Consider the following 12,545-nt stretch of genomic DNA (forward strand, 5'->3'; position numbering starts at 1 on the left):
TTCTTTCTTTCTTTCTTTCTTTCTTTCTTTCTTTCTTTCTTTCTTTCTTTCTTTCTTTCTTTCTTTCTTTCTTTCTTTCTTTCCTTCCTTTTCTTTAAAATCACATTCAGTCACCTGGCTTGGCTGGTCATTTCACTTGGAGTGTTACCATGCTTTTTCAGCTTGGGCAGTGAGCCTTAAACTAGGATTAGCAGAAGTCTCTCCTTTTTGACCCTCTCAGAGCCTTAGTTCTGAGGTTGTCACTGCCAAGCAGGAGGTAGGAGAGACTGAGCGATCTGGCCCCTCTTTCAGGGCCAGTTCCTTCAGCCAAGGACTTTACTTTCACTAATGGTGATTAGTCCTGATTTGGTCAATTATACTTCACAGATTCCCTTTGAGGTCTCATACAGATGAGTGACTAGGGACAAGTGTATGGATGTAGTCTGTATTTTGTGGTTAATTCATTATTTTTGTTGGCCTTTTTTGTTTACAATTGAGCTATTCAAACCTCAAACCCCTTCCACAATGTGAAATACTTCTTTTGCTCCTGACAAGACTTTTATACTTCAATGTCTATATATTTTTTTCCTCTCCTGATATCAGCTTTACTGAAAGTCTCATTGGGGCAATGTTTTACCATCCCATTCATTTGATCACTGCACTAGTATCTGGAGGAACCAAAAAACAAACATTTTGAATGTATAACAGAAGTGGAAAATTTTTTTGTGTGAAGAGGAAAACCTGATGTAACCTCTTTGAGGTCACATGGTGATGTTTTTACTCCCTATTCCCTCACTGGCTGATCTGGGACTATAGATCTCTGCCTTGTTCAGATAACTGGTGGAGGCCATCTTTGGGGAGCCAGCCCTCCTGAGATGCCTGAGTGTTGCCACTCAATCTTTCCCTTGTTGATCTGGGACTGGAGCCTCTCTATTATCCAGACAATGAGTAGAGAAGTACACATTGCTGCTGCCACCCAATCTAAGTTATTGCAACATTTCTAATGGTGAATTGAGGAACTACCATTTTTACTTCATCACTCCACCCCACTCCGTTCATTTCCCCACTAGTTCATCTGAGACCACAGACCTCTGCAGTACTCTGATTGTGGGTAGAGATCCAAATCCTAAGACCTCTATGGCTACAAAGAATGCCCTTTATTAAACTTCTTTAGGGAGCAGAGTTCAGTGCATGTGGCCTTTTCTTCCCTGTCTGTGGCAGTCAACTTATCACAAAATCATACTAGAGAGCAATTTCCACTAGATTTAAGAGAGAAATGAACAGGAGAATCAAATCAAGTTTCAAAATTTCATTTTTTTGTGAATCCCCAAAGTAATACCGACTCTTTGGAAAAAGGAGTAGGGTATTAAAACCAGAACATGTAATAACATATGCCTCCTTCCTTTTGGCTTTGGAGCTTTAAAGGGTTACATGGGAACTCTAAACAGTATGACCACAATTTCTGTGTTTTTAAGCAAATTATCCCCATAATTGAGGCTATGCATCAAAAATGAAGCAAAGATTGGGCTACTTTCCAGGCAATTTGAAAAATGTAGATAACCAAACCACACAATTCATTCTAGATAATGAATATGTGTATGTGTATGAATTTTGTATTTTGATCACATTAACTGGGTAATGTTTAAATCTTCATTTCACTTTTGCTTTGTGGATACAGCTTCAGGGCAGCACACTTGTATTTAGAACAAAAGAGGCACAACTAATATTCTAGAGTGAAATTTAAGAGAACTGGAATCCAAGAGTCAATTTCATATTTCAGGTTAAACTTCCAGAGATCTGGGTTTCAGTACTCCAAACACTAAGTTTTACATGAAAGCATGGGCATGATTTGAGATCTGCCCGATCAATAGGTTTTTAAAATAAGTCCAATCTAAGCTGCAGATACTTATATAATGATGGAATGCTATAAAATTATCTGAGAGGCCATGTGAGATAAAACAGAACAATAGATCAAGCCCTGGTTTATAACAGCATTTGCTGATTTCTGAGTAGCTTATACTCATATGACATCACTACGTCAGGGTCAACTTGGACACACTGTGCGCTGACCCTGGTATAGTGATATTATTTTGGTTCTCTTCGAGTATGAAGGAGAACCGCCCCCCCCCCCCCCCCACTGCCACCTCTAGGGCAGCCAATTGTTAAATTTTCAATTAAACTGAACTGCTTCCATTTGAATTGTCTTAAGATTCTGAAGGTCATCTAAAGTATGGACATGGATGTCCTTTCATTCAAACTCTACTGCAGAGAGTGAAACTGATGGGCTGACCACATTGTTCAAATGCCAAACATACAGTTGCCTAAAAGACTATTTTTTGGAGAACTCACACAGAGGTCAGAAGAAGCAATACAAGGACACGCTTAAGATCTCCCTGAAGAACTTTGATATCTATTGTGACACATAGGAGACACGGGCACAGGAGCCCAGCATGGCACATCTGCGTCAAAGAAGGTGCTGTGCTCTTTGCACAAAACAGAACTGCAGTAGCTCAAAAGCAATTTGAGATGCATAAATTTAGAGACAACTCTATTTCAAATGTTCATATTGGGTAATAGTACCTGACCTGTAGCAAAACTAATCATAAAGTGTTGAATTAAGTCATAAAGTATTGACTTAAAAAAGGAAGAGGCAAAAAATCTTTTTAGAAAAAGCAATAATGAGGGGCGGCTAGGTGGCACAGTGAATAGAGCACCGGCCCTGGAGTCAGGAGGACCTGAGTTCAAATCTGGCCTGAGACACAACACAAAAACTAGCCATGTGACCTTGGGCAGGTCATTTAACCCCATTTGCCTTCCCTCTCCCCTCCAAAACTCAAAAGCAATAATGTCTTCCAGGAATCTTCTTCCAACAAGGTGGAAGACTTGGCATTTTCTCTCATCCTCATGACTTCTTAAACTTCTCCAGAAGAGGAATTATGACAAGAGATAAAGCAGTTGTCTCCAAAGTCTAGAACATCAAGAAGCACATGAGGTAGCAGTTTAATGAACTAACAATAGAAAAGATGAAGAATTCCCACCCTGGGCATATTGATTAAGCACTCCCTCCTCCATTGTCCACCATGTTGTAGCAGCAGGTTATGCAAGCTGACCCATGGACTTGCAATGAAACTCAGTTCTGACCCCTTCTCCTCCTTCCAGTGCTGCATACATCCAAAAGGCTGATGTTTACTCAGGCTGTGACAGCAATATAAGAGAATTCTGTGCTGCAACAGCTTTTGGTCACAGAGCTGAGAAAGAGAGGAAATTGGGGCAGGATATGTGTATGAATTTGTGGCACTCCACTGATTCGGAAGGAAAATGCCCAGCATCCACCTAGGGCTGTTTCTGTACCCTCAGAAGTCACTTAAAGCAGAAACTGAGGCTGGTAAACTATGAGTTTTCCAGCATAGGAGGAAGCTCAGAAAGTTTTGACATCTAGCCCTCAGAGAAACCATACTCAAAAAGGAAAGGAGTCATAAAGTAAGTGATAGGAAACTATGAGAGAAGATAAAGACTGAAAATACCAAAGATATCAGGAGTAAGAAAACTCATTTGAAGACCCTAAGCATAAGGAAATAAATCAGTAGTGAAGATACTTTTTTTGTTTTGTTTTGCTTTTTGGAGGGCAATTGGGGTTAAGTGACTCTCCCAAGGTCATATGGCTAGTTTTTTTTTGTGTTAAGTGTCTGAGGCCAGATTTGAACTCAGGTACTCCTGACTCCAGGGCCGGTACTCTATTCGCTGCACCACCTAGCTGCCCCAAGTAGTGAAGATACTAATAACAGAAGAGAATATATCCTCCAGATCTGGTAAAAGAGCCCAGAAAACCATAAATAAATATTGCAAGACAAAGGAAGATGATTCAATACTTGACAAGGCAGAGAACCCTGTAGATTCCCAAGAAAGCAAGGAACCACAGTAAGATGTTCCTGAGTTGTTTAAAATAGAAATAGGAATTGTTAAAGCAGAATTTATGCCCAGAACAGCAGAAATGATTGGCAGATTAGAAAAACTAGAATCCACCGTGTCAAGTCTTACCAAAGAAACAAAAGAGAGAACAACTGATTGGGAATGAGAATGCACAGAAGGGAAGGATTATATGGAAGAAGAGAAGCAAAAGGCCATGACATTAACAGAAAACATTATCTCCCTACAAGCAAAACATAGTGATGTGGAAGATCATAGCTGCATAGAGACAACTTCAGTATTATAATGCTCCCAGAAGAACATGAAAAGTCAAAAAACCTGAATACCATAATGCAAATCTAGAAAACAAAGTGTCAATCAAAAGTCCACAGATTGCTCCCAGAAAAAAAAATCCTGTGCTGCAAACTCCAAGACACAGTGGTTACATTTAATAATTCCACTGAAAATAGCAAATTCTGCAAATGATCAGGAGAAAGACCTGCAAGTATAAAAGGAGGAAAATTCAAATAATATGAGAGCATTCTGTATACACCAGAAATTACAATAAGGAATGGAATAACGTGTTGTCAAAAGCAAAGGAGCTGGAGATACAATCCAAAGTGACCTCCCCTGAAAAACTGAGAATTACTGTTAATGAAAAAAAGGACATTCAATAAAACATGCTCAGAAAAAAAAAAGCCAGACATGAAGAGATTATTTGCTTCTTGAACATCCCAGACCACAGAAATACAAGAAAGATAAACAAATACAGCCACCAAGGACAGCAACAACAAAATAACTAAGACCATTAAGAGATTTCTTTCTAAATGCACAGAAGAAAGGTGAAAGCAGAATCCAAGCAGAAGTAGTGATGGAGAAACAGATCTGAAACATTATGCGCTAATACTCACAACACCACATTGACAGGCGAATCAATTTTTCTTATGGTGAAATTAAATTACAAAATGAAGAGTGAATAAGAAGGAAGAGAGAAAGAATATAAAGGGGAATGTGTGATGTACCCTAATCAAATCAAATGTTAGTGATGGAAGGAAAATAGCACCTGTAGTCTTTCCCAGGAAGAAGAGAACCCAAAGGAGAGTGGGCAGAGAGGCAAAGGGAGGAATTGAAAAAGAGAGAAAGAAAAAAGGAGGAATCTTGTTTTATTGGTGAGAAGAGGAAGTACCACTGATGAATACTCCCATGGGAAAAGAGAGATATTCTATAAAAACTGAAGGGGACTTTAAAGTGGGTATAATTTGCAGGTATTTGATGCTGAGAGAGACCGTTCATCCTGCCTTAGGAGAATAGGAATCAGAGCTCCTGGGGGCAACTAGAGAGGAAATTTCAGGGCAAATGGAGAAAAAAATGACCTTGAGGAGGGCAAGAATCAGTAATGAACTTCAAAATTAGAGACAAAGGAAAATTCCTACTACGGGGCAATATCCTTTCTGCCACGTACAGGAATTGGTATGTCTTTGTGTGAAGCACAACAGAAGAAAGAGGACCAGGGGCAAGCTCTATAAAGTAATAACCTAGAAACTATTTAGAAGAAGGAACCCAAAATAAGTACCTTAGAAACATACATTACAAAAATAGAAAATGAGAGGATTAATGATCTGAATATGCATATTTAAAATCAGAAAGTGAATAAATCAACCAAAACTAAGCATGACAGAGAAGATATGAAAAATTAGGGTAGAAATAGATTAATTGGAAATTAAAAACCACTAGAAATGATAAATAAAGCTAAAAGCTAGTTCTTTGAAAAGACTAATAAAATTGATAAACCTTTAGCCAATCTGATCAAAAAGAAGAGAGCAGAAAAACAAAATCAACAAAATAGCTAACAAAGTGAAATTTATTTTTTATAGTTTTAAATTTTTTAAATTTTTAAGTGACTTTATTTTTATTTTTTTGTCTTTTTAAAATTTTTAAAAATTTTTCATTTTTCAAATGCTTTATTAACTTCTGATTTACATCATTCATTTCTGCCAGATTTTGAGTTACAAACTTTCTCCCTGTTTTTCCCCTACCCACTGCCCCAAAATAGCAGTCCCACAGGATATCCCCTCCTCCAATCTTCACTCTCCCATATCTTCTCCCATACCCCCTTCGACTTTTCCAGTAGGGCATGGTGGATCTCTATGCCCCAGTGCCTGTATATCTTATTTACCAATTACATGTAAAATAGTATCAATAATAGTATATATATTTAAACATTTGATTTTAAAACTTTGAATTCCAGATTCATTCCCTTCCTCCCTTGTCACCCTCCCCCTTACTGGGAAGATAAGCAGTTCAGTATAGGTTGTACATGTGTAGCTAATGCAAAACAATAACATAGTAGATATATTGTAAAGGAGTGGCTATATTTCCCTCCCTCCTATCCCAGCTCCCACTTGTTCTATTCTCTTCTTTGATTCTTTCTCTTTTCAAAAGTGTGTGCTTCCAACTTCCCTCCCCCCCAGCCTGCCCTCCCTTCCATCATCCCCCCTCTCATCCCCTTCCCCCTACTCTCCTGTAGGGTGAGATACGTTATTTAGTGTGTATTTCATTACCTCCCAAAGCCAAATTCAATGAGAATAAGGTTGACCCATTTCCTTTTGTCTTCCTATTCTTCCCCTCCATTGTGACCATTTTCCCTTGCTTCTTCTATATGAGATAGTTTACCGCATTCTGTCTCTCCCCATCTCCTCTCATCATATTCCTCTCTCACCTCTTAATTTCACCTTTTAAGTATCATCTTTTCCTATTAAGTTGGTCCTGTGCCCTCTCTCTATGTATACTTGTAAATATATATACACACATTCACATATGTATTCATACGCCCATATACCCTCCAATGTAGACATATACATGTATATATGTATATATATATATATATATATATTTCTATTCCCTTCAACTATTTTCATACTGAGAAAAGTTTCATCAGTTATAATTATTGTTTTTCCATGTGGGAATGTTAATAGTTCAACTTTGATAAAATCCTTATGATTTCTTTTCCCTGTTTACCTTCTCAAGCTTCTCTTGCTTCTTGTATCTGAATGTCAAATTTTCTATTCAACTCTGGTTTTTTCATCAAGAATGATCTATTCCACTGAATGACCATATTTTCCCCTGAAACATGATACTCAGTTTTGCTGGGTAGGTGATTCTTGGTTTTAATCCCAGTTCCTTTGCCCTCCAGAATATCATATTCCAAACCCTTCGATCCCTCAGTGTAGAAGCTGCCAGATCCTGAGTTATTCTGATTGTGTTTTCATAATATTCAAATTGTTTCTTCCTGGCTGCTTGTAATATTCTCTCCTTGATCTGGGAATTTCAGAACCTGGCTATAATATTCCTAGGAGTTTTCTTTTTGGGATCTTTTTCAGGAGGTGATCGGTGGATTCTTTCAACCTCTATTTTGCCCTCTGGTTCTAAAACATCAGGGCAGTTTTCCTTGAGAATTTCTTGGAGGATGACTTCTAGGTTCTTTCACAAAGTGAAATTTCAATAAAAGTGTAAAGGCTAGATGGTACATGAGTATAACCCTAACCACTAGGAGAGGTTGATCTCTTGAGTTCCTGAGTTTTGAACTTCAGTAGGTTGAGTCAATCAGGATTCTGTACTAATTTTGGAATTAATATGGTGAGCCTATGAGAATGGAGTGAGTTAGGTACCAGGTTGCCTGGGAAGTGGAGAATGGGCCTAGGTCATAAATGGAGTAGGTCAAACCTCTCATGCCAAAAAGCAGTAGAATCTACGTTGAGGTGGACAGATCCTGTCCTAATTTTTTTTAATTAAAAAGAAGCAATATTACAGATATAAATGAAGGAAAAGATACACTTTAACTCTAATATCTTGCAATATAAGTGGATTAAGCAATCTGATGAAACTAAAGAGAGTTGCTAAGATAATAAAACCTCAAAATTTGGTGCTTACAACCAAATATCTAACAAGAGTCAAAATTAGAGGCTGGAACAAAATTTTACTATGCATCACGTAAATCCCAAAAAGCAGGAGTTGCATGCTATCAGATAAAGCAAATATTAAAATTCATAATATTAATGAGACAAAGAAGAAAAATAATCATTAGCAATGGATAATAACACAACAATGCATTAATATCGATATGAAACTTGCATGTACCAAATGATGAAATGTTAAAATTAATAAAATAAGATTAATTTACTTGCAAAAAGACAGAGGTACAAAAAGACACAGATATATTAATAGTAGGAGAATTTAATATCCCTCTGTCAGAGCTTGAAAATGTCAACAGAAGGATAAGTAAAAATGTAAAAAACAATTGTTGGAGAATTTAAGGATATTGTTGGAGAATAGAAAAAGATTTGTAGTGCTTTCTGAATGAGATCATTTAAAATTATATATATTTCTCAACACTACATAGCACTTTTGTACAAAAAAGACCATATATTAGAACACAAAGAAATTGCAAATAAATGTATAAAAGCAGAAATTCTAGATGTATATATATATGTATATATTAGACACATACCTAAATATATGTAAGTACATTTAAATAGGCTATTATCTAGACACATATAAGTATATACATAATATTCTGGAGATCCACAGACCACCCTATATTATGCATATACTTATATGTTCATGGTGTCTTCTCCATTAGAATATAAACTCCTTGAAGGCAGGGACTCTTTAACTTTTATCTTAGTATCCCAGTACATCATCATCCTCGCAATGATAATATTAAGCATTAAATAACACATTAATATTTTCTAAGCATTTTACAAATATTATTTCATTTTATCCTCACAACAATCCTGGGAGGTAGGTACTATTATTATACCCATTTTACAGATGAGGAAACTGCAATAGTCAGAGATTTTGTGACTACCCAAGGTCACACAGTTAGCCAGTGTCTTAGGCCAGAGTTGAATTTAAGTCTTCCTGACTCCATATCCAGCACTCTATTCACCAAGTTATATGTAGACGGTTTCTGGCACATTATTAGGTGCTTAATCAATGCTTGTTGTTGCTGCGGTTGCTGATTTAGTCTTATTCCTTCTTCCTGTCCTTTCCTACTTTGTAGAAGATTTTCTCAGTCAGATGGTCTTCCTTTTGTCTCCCTGGGGAGGGGAGATGTGGGTGGGTGAATGAGCCCAGTCCCTATGAGTGTTCACAGACTGCTGTTGATACAATTCCCAATGTGGAATAGGTTGGGGAGCCTGCTGAAGGAGATTTGTGATGATCTGTAATTGAAGTGCTTTGGAGGGATCCTGAGATGTGTATAGAGAGTCTTTAACTTGATTCTGATCTGCTATCTTCCGGCTGAAGCGCAGCCTCTGTGGCTGCATTTGGGGAAGGTAGATTCTTCCTCTTTTCCTTCCCTGCTTTTTCCTTATGCCATCTCTTCTAAAACCTGACATCTTTGCTATATTTTCTTCCCTTCATTCTTCCTCTATGTTCTCTGTCAGTTTGATTTGGAACTTACCAGACTTCTGGCATTCACTAAGAAAAATGGGTTCTGGGTTCTGTTCCTCTTCTGATTTTGCTTTACATCACAATCCTCCCACATAGCTAAACATCTGCAAATAAGTTGATGTCAAGAACATTCCTAAGTGAAGACCTACTAGTATTCCCTTTCCTTCCTTCCCTTTTCCTCCTCTCTCCTCCTCCTCTTTCCCTTCCCTTCTTTTTCTTTTCTTTCCTCCTTAAACTTAGCACCTTTGTATCTTTATGTCTTTGTTCTTTAAAAAAGGTTTAGATTGTGAAGCAAGCCCCCAGGGCTTTCTGGGAAATTTCCAATTCTGCCAAGAGTTGCTTTCTGTTTTTGGCAAAATTATTCCATGAAAGGAGTAGCTTTAAGAAGTTACCAAATGAAAAAAAAAAGAAGTTACCAAATGGACAGCATTCCAAATACTTTATATATGTGTGTATGTATAAAATTCAGAGTGAATGTCTATTTCATTTTGATCAAGTTTCAATTGATTCTAGTAAAGGTTTTACTCTAAGAGTTATCATTGTGGGCAGAGCAATAACCAGGAGTATTTTCACCTGGGGCAGAAAGAGTTGGAAGGTGGCTTTAGGAAATGGTCATGCAGAGGACAGTTGTGCTGGAAGAAAGAATGGATGGACTTTCGTTACTATGGGAGTTGAAGATGGGAGGAGAGGACATATGAGAAAGGTGGTGTGGTTATACTATGCAGTGGTGTGGGCTGTCAGATGACCATGATGAGGCAAGTAATAAGGATGACAGTCTCTAATGGGAAGATTCAAGGGCATTTTGAAGCTCAAATGAGAGTGTAAACATTTTGCCAACCTTAAACCACTACATAAATGATAGTATAACTATTGTCGTTTAGTCATCATCAGTCATGTCTGATTCTTTGTGACTATATTTTGGGTTTTCTTGGCAAAGATGGTAGAGTGATTTACCATTTTTTCATCCAGCTCTTTTTACAGATGAGGAAACTGAGGCAAACAAGGTTAAGTGACTTTCCCAGGGTTACATAACTAGTAAAATTCTGAGGTCAAATTTGAACTAAAGAAGATGAGTCTTCCTGACTCCAGGCCCAATACTCTATTCACTGTGCCACCTACCTGGCCTTATTGTTAGTTATTATTATTAGTCTATAGATAGGAGGCCTCCTGTCTATTGATAACTTAATTCCCTGAGCATTCTACTGCACTCCTGCTCAACATAAGTAATATTTATAGAGCAATACAAAACTGTGCTGGTAAATGTTTAGCAAATGGACCCTCCAGAAAAAAATTGTGCTCATACATATTTAAGTTTAATCTGCATTATCAATACTTTCTTAAGTCTAGACAATCAACAAAACAATTAATCAAGCCCTGATTTAAAATGATTGATTTCTAGGGTGTAAATTTAATAACCAGCCAGCTTCTACATTTCCCTGGTGGGTTCCTCTTGTGAAAGAATGGTGTCTTCTCTCCTCTTCCCTCCCAGGTAAAACTCACCACCAAAATATCAGTATTCTAGGTTTAAGACAAGTCACCATAAGGTAATTACAGCTCAGTATGTGGGCTATTCACTTGGACATTAGAGGGAAAAGAAAAAAGAAAGTCACCAACTAGTGAATTCCAAGTAGAAGGTGCTTAGTAGATGTTCATTCAAATTTAGACTAAGGGACTAGACCTGTGATTTCATTGCTATAGAAAGCTCCAAGGTGAGGAGACTCTCCCTACAAATGCACATTGGCATCTTCTCTGCAATTTATAGTCTTAGAGAATCGCCTAGAGTCTAGAGAGGTTGTGTGTCTTGTTCAGAGATAGACTCTGTCAGAGGAAGGGTTTGACTGTAGGCTTGACTGGGGAAACTATCTTCTCCCTGCTACATTGGAAAATATAAAGATATTTTATATCAAACAGAATAATAAATATAATATATATTTTAAAATAAATATAATAAACAAAGAATAAAATCTTTGTTTTTTAAGTGTGCTTATAGAGGACATAGTTTTCCATAGATGTGAAGGTAGATATATTTGAGTATAAAAACAGACAAAATGAATATCCAACCAAAGGTTAAAATTAGACATATTTTCAGGGAGATTTTTTTTTTCTCAAGCATACATATATAGATATACAGTTATTTCTTGGAGAGGTTATGGGCAGGCCATTTCTTGTAAATGCAATTATCTGGGATTATGCTTTCATTCCTGGAACTGTCAGTAAGGTTTAGAAACTTTCTAGGGACTAGAAATTTTTGATCTCTGTGTATTTTAGATTTTTGAATTTTAGACTAGGAAATCAACCTTAAACATCATCCAGTTGACCCTCCTTATTTTACAGATGGGAAAACGGTGGCCCAGGAAGGATAAGCAACTTGTCTAAGGTTACAAAGATGTTTATTGGTGGATCTAGGATTTTAACTCTGGGATTCTTTCTCCAAATCCAACAGTCTTCAAGATAAACTTAGAGCTACCAGGCTCAGAGTATCACACTAGGAGAGTTACATTTCTTACTACCAAATTTGAGGTTCTTGTATGGCCACCGTAGACTCAGTTTACTTAAAAGAAAAGTAAACAACGATTAGGTTTGAGAAGAGGCCAAGTGGGAAGGAAATTGGCAAAGGTGTGTGTGCCTGTGGTTTCTTAGTAGCAGCCATGAAATTTGACTTCTGTCCACAAGGTGGCAGTCAATGCCTTTCTAAGGAACCATTTCTTTCCCTACAGACCCCAAAGTTGTATTTCATGCCTGTATTGTAGGGACCGATGCTATAGAAATCAACGCAAACAAATTTAAAGTCTGGATCCAAGCTGCTCGTTAGCATCTTCCTCCCACAAACTCATCTTTAGCCCGTTTAGTGGTGCAATGCAAACATGGAACAGAAGTGCCAACTTCCTCACTGACAACTTGAAATCCCTTGGCTTCTCTGAAGTCCTGCCGTCCACCAGCAAGTAGAACCTTGAGCCCAAGACCACAGGACTTATTTTCTCAATACCACAGGTTTGTGGTTTTATTGAAGGGAGCCAATCCACAAGCCATCCTGTTGGCTTTTAGCCTTGGAAACTAGCACTTCACAACTTAAGACCTTAATGGACAAGGAGAAATCCAGAAGGGCAATGCTAGAAGTATATTTTCACAGGGTGACACTATGTCTATGGCATCCAGAGGAATTTCTTTTTTTTTTTTTTGAGGGGAGAAGGCAGGGCAACTGGGGT

Source organism: Petaurus breviceps, unplaced genomic scaffold (genome assembly GCF_028583685.1).
Source record: "Petaurus breviceps papuanus isolate PSGF00001 unplaced genomic scaffold, PetGlider_PUasm1.0 183, whole genome shotgun sequence".
In the NCBI taxonomy this organism is placed as follows: domain Eukaryota; kingdom Metazoa; phylum Chordata; class Mammalia; order Diprotodontia; family Petauridae; genus Petaurus; species Petaurus breviceps.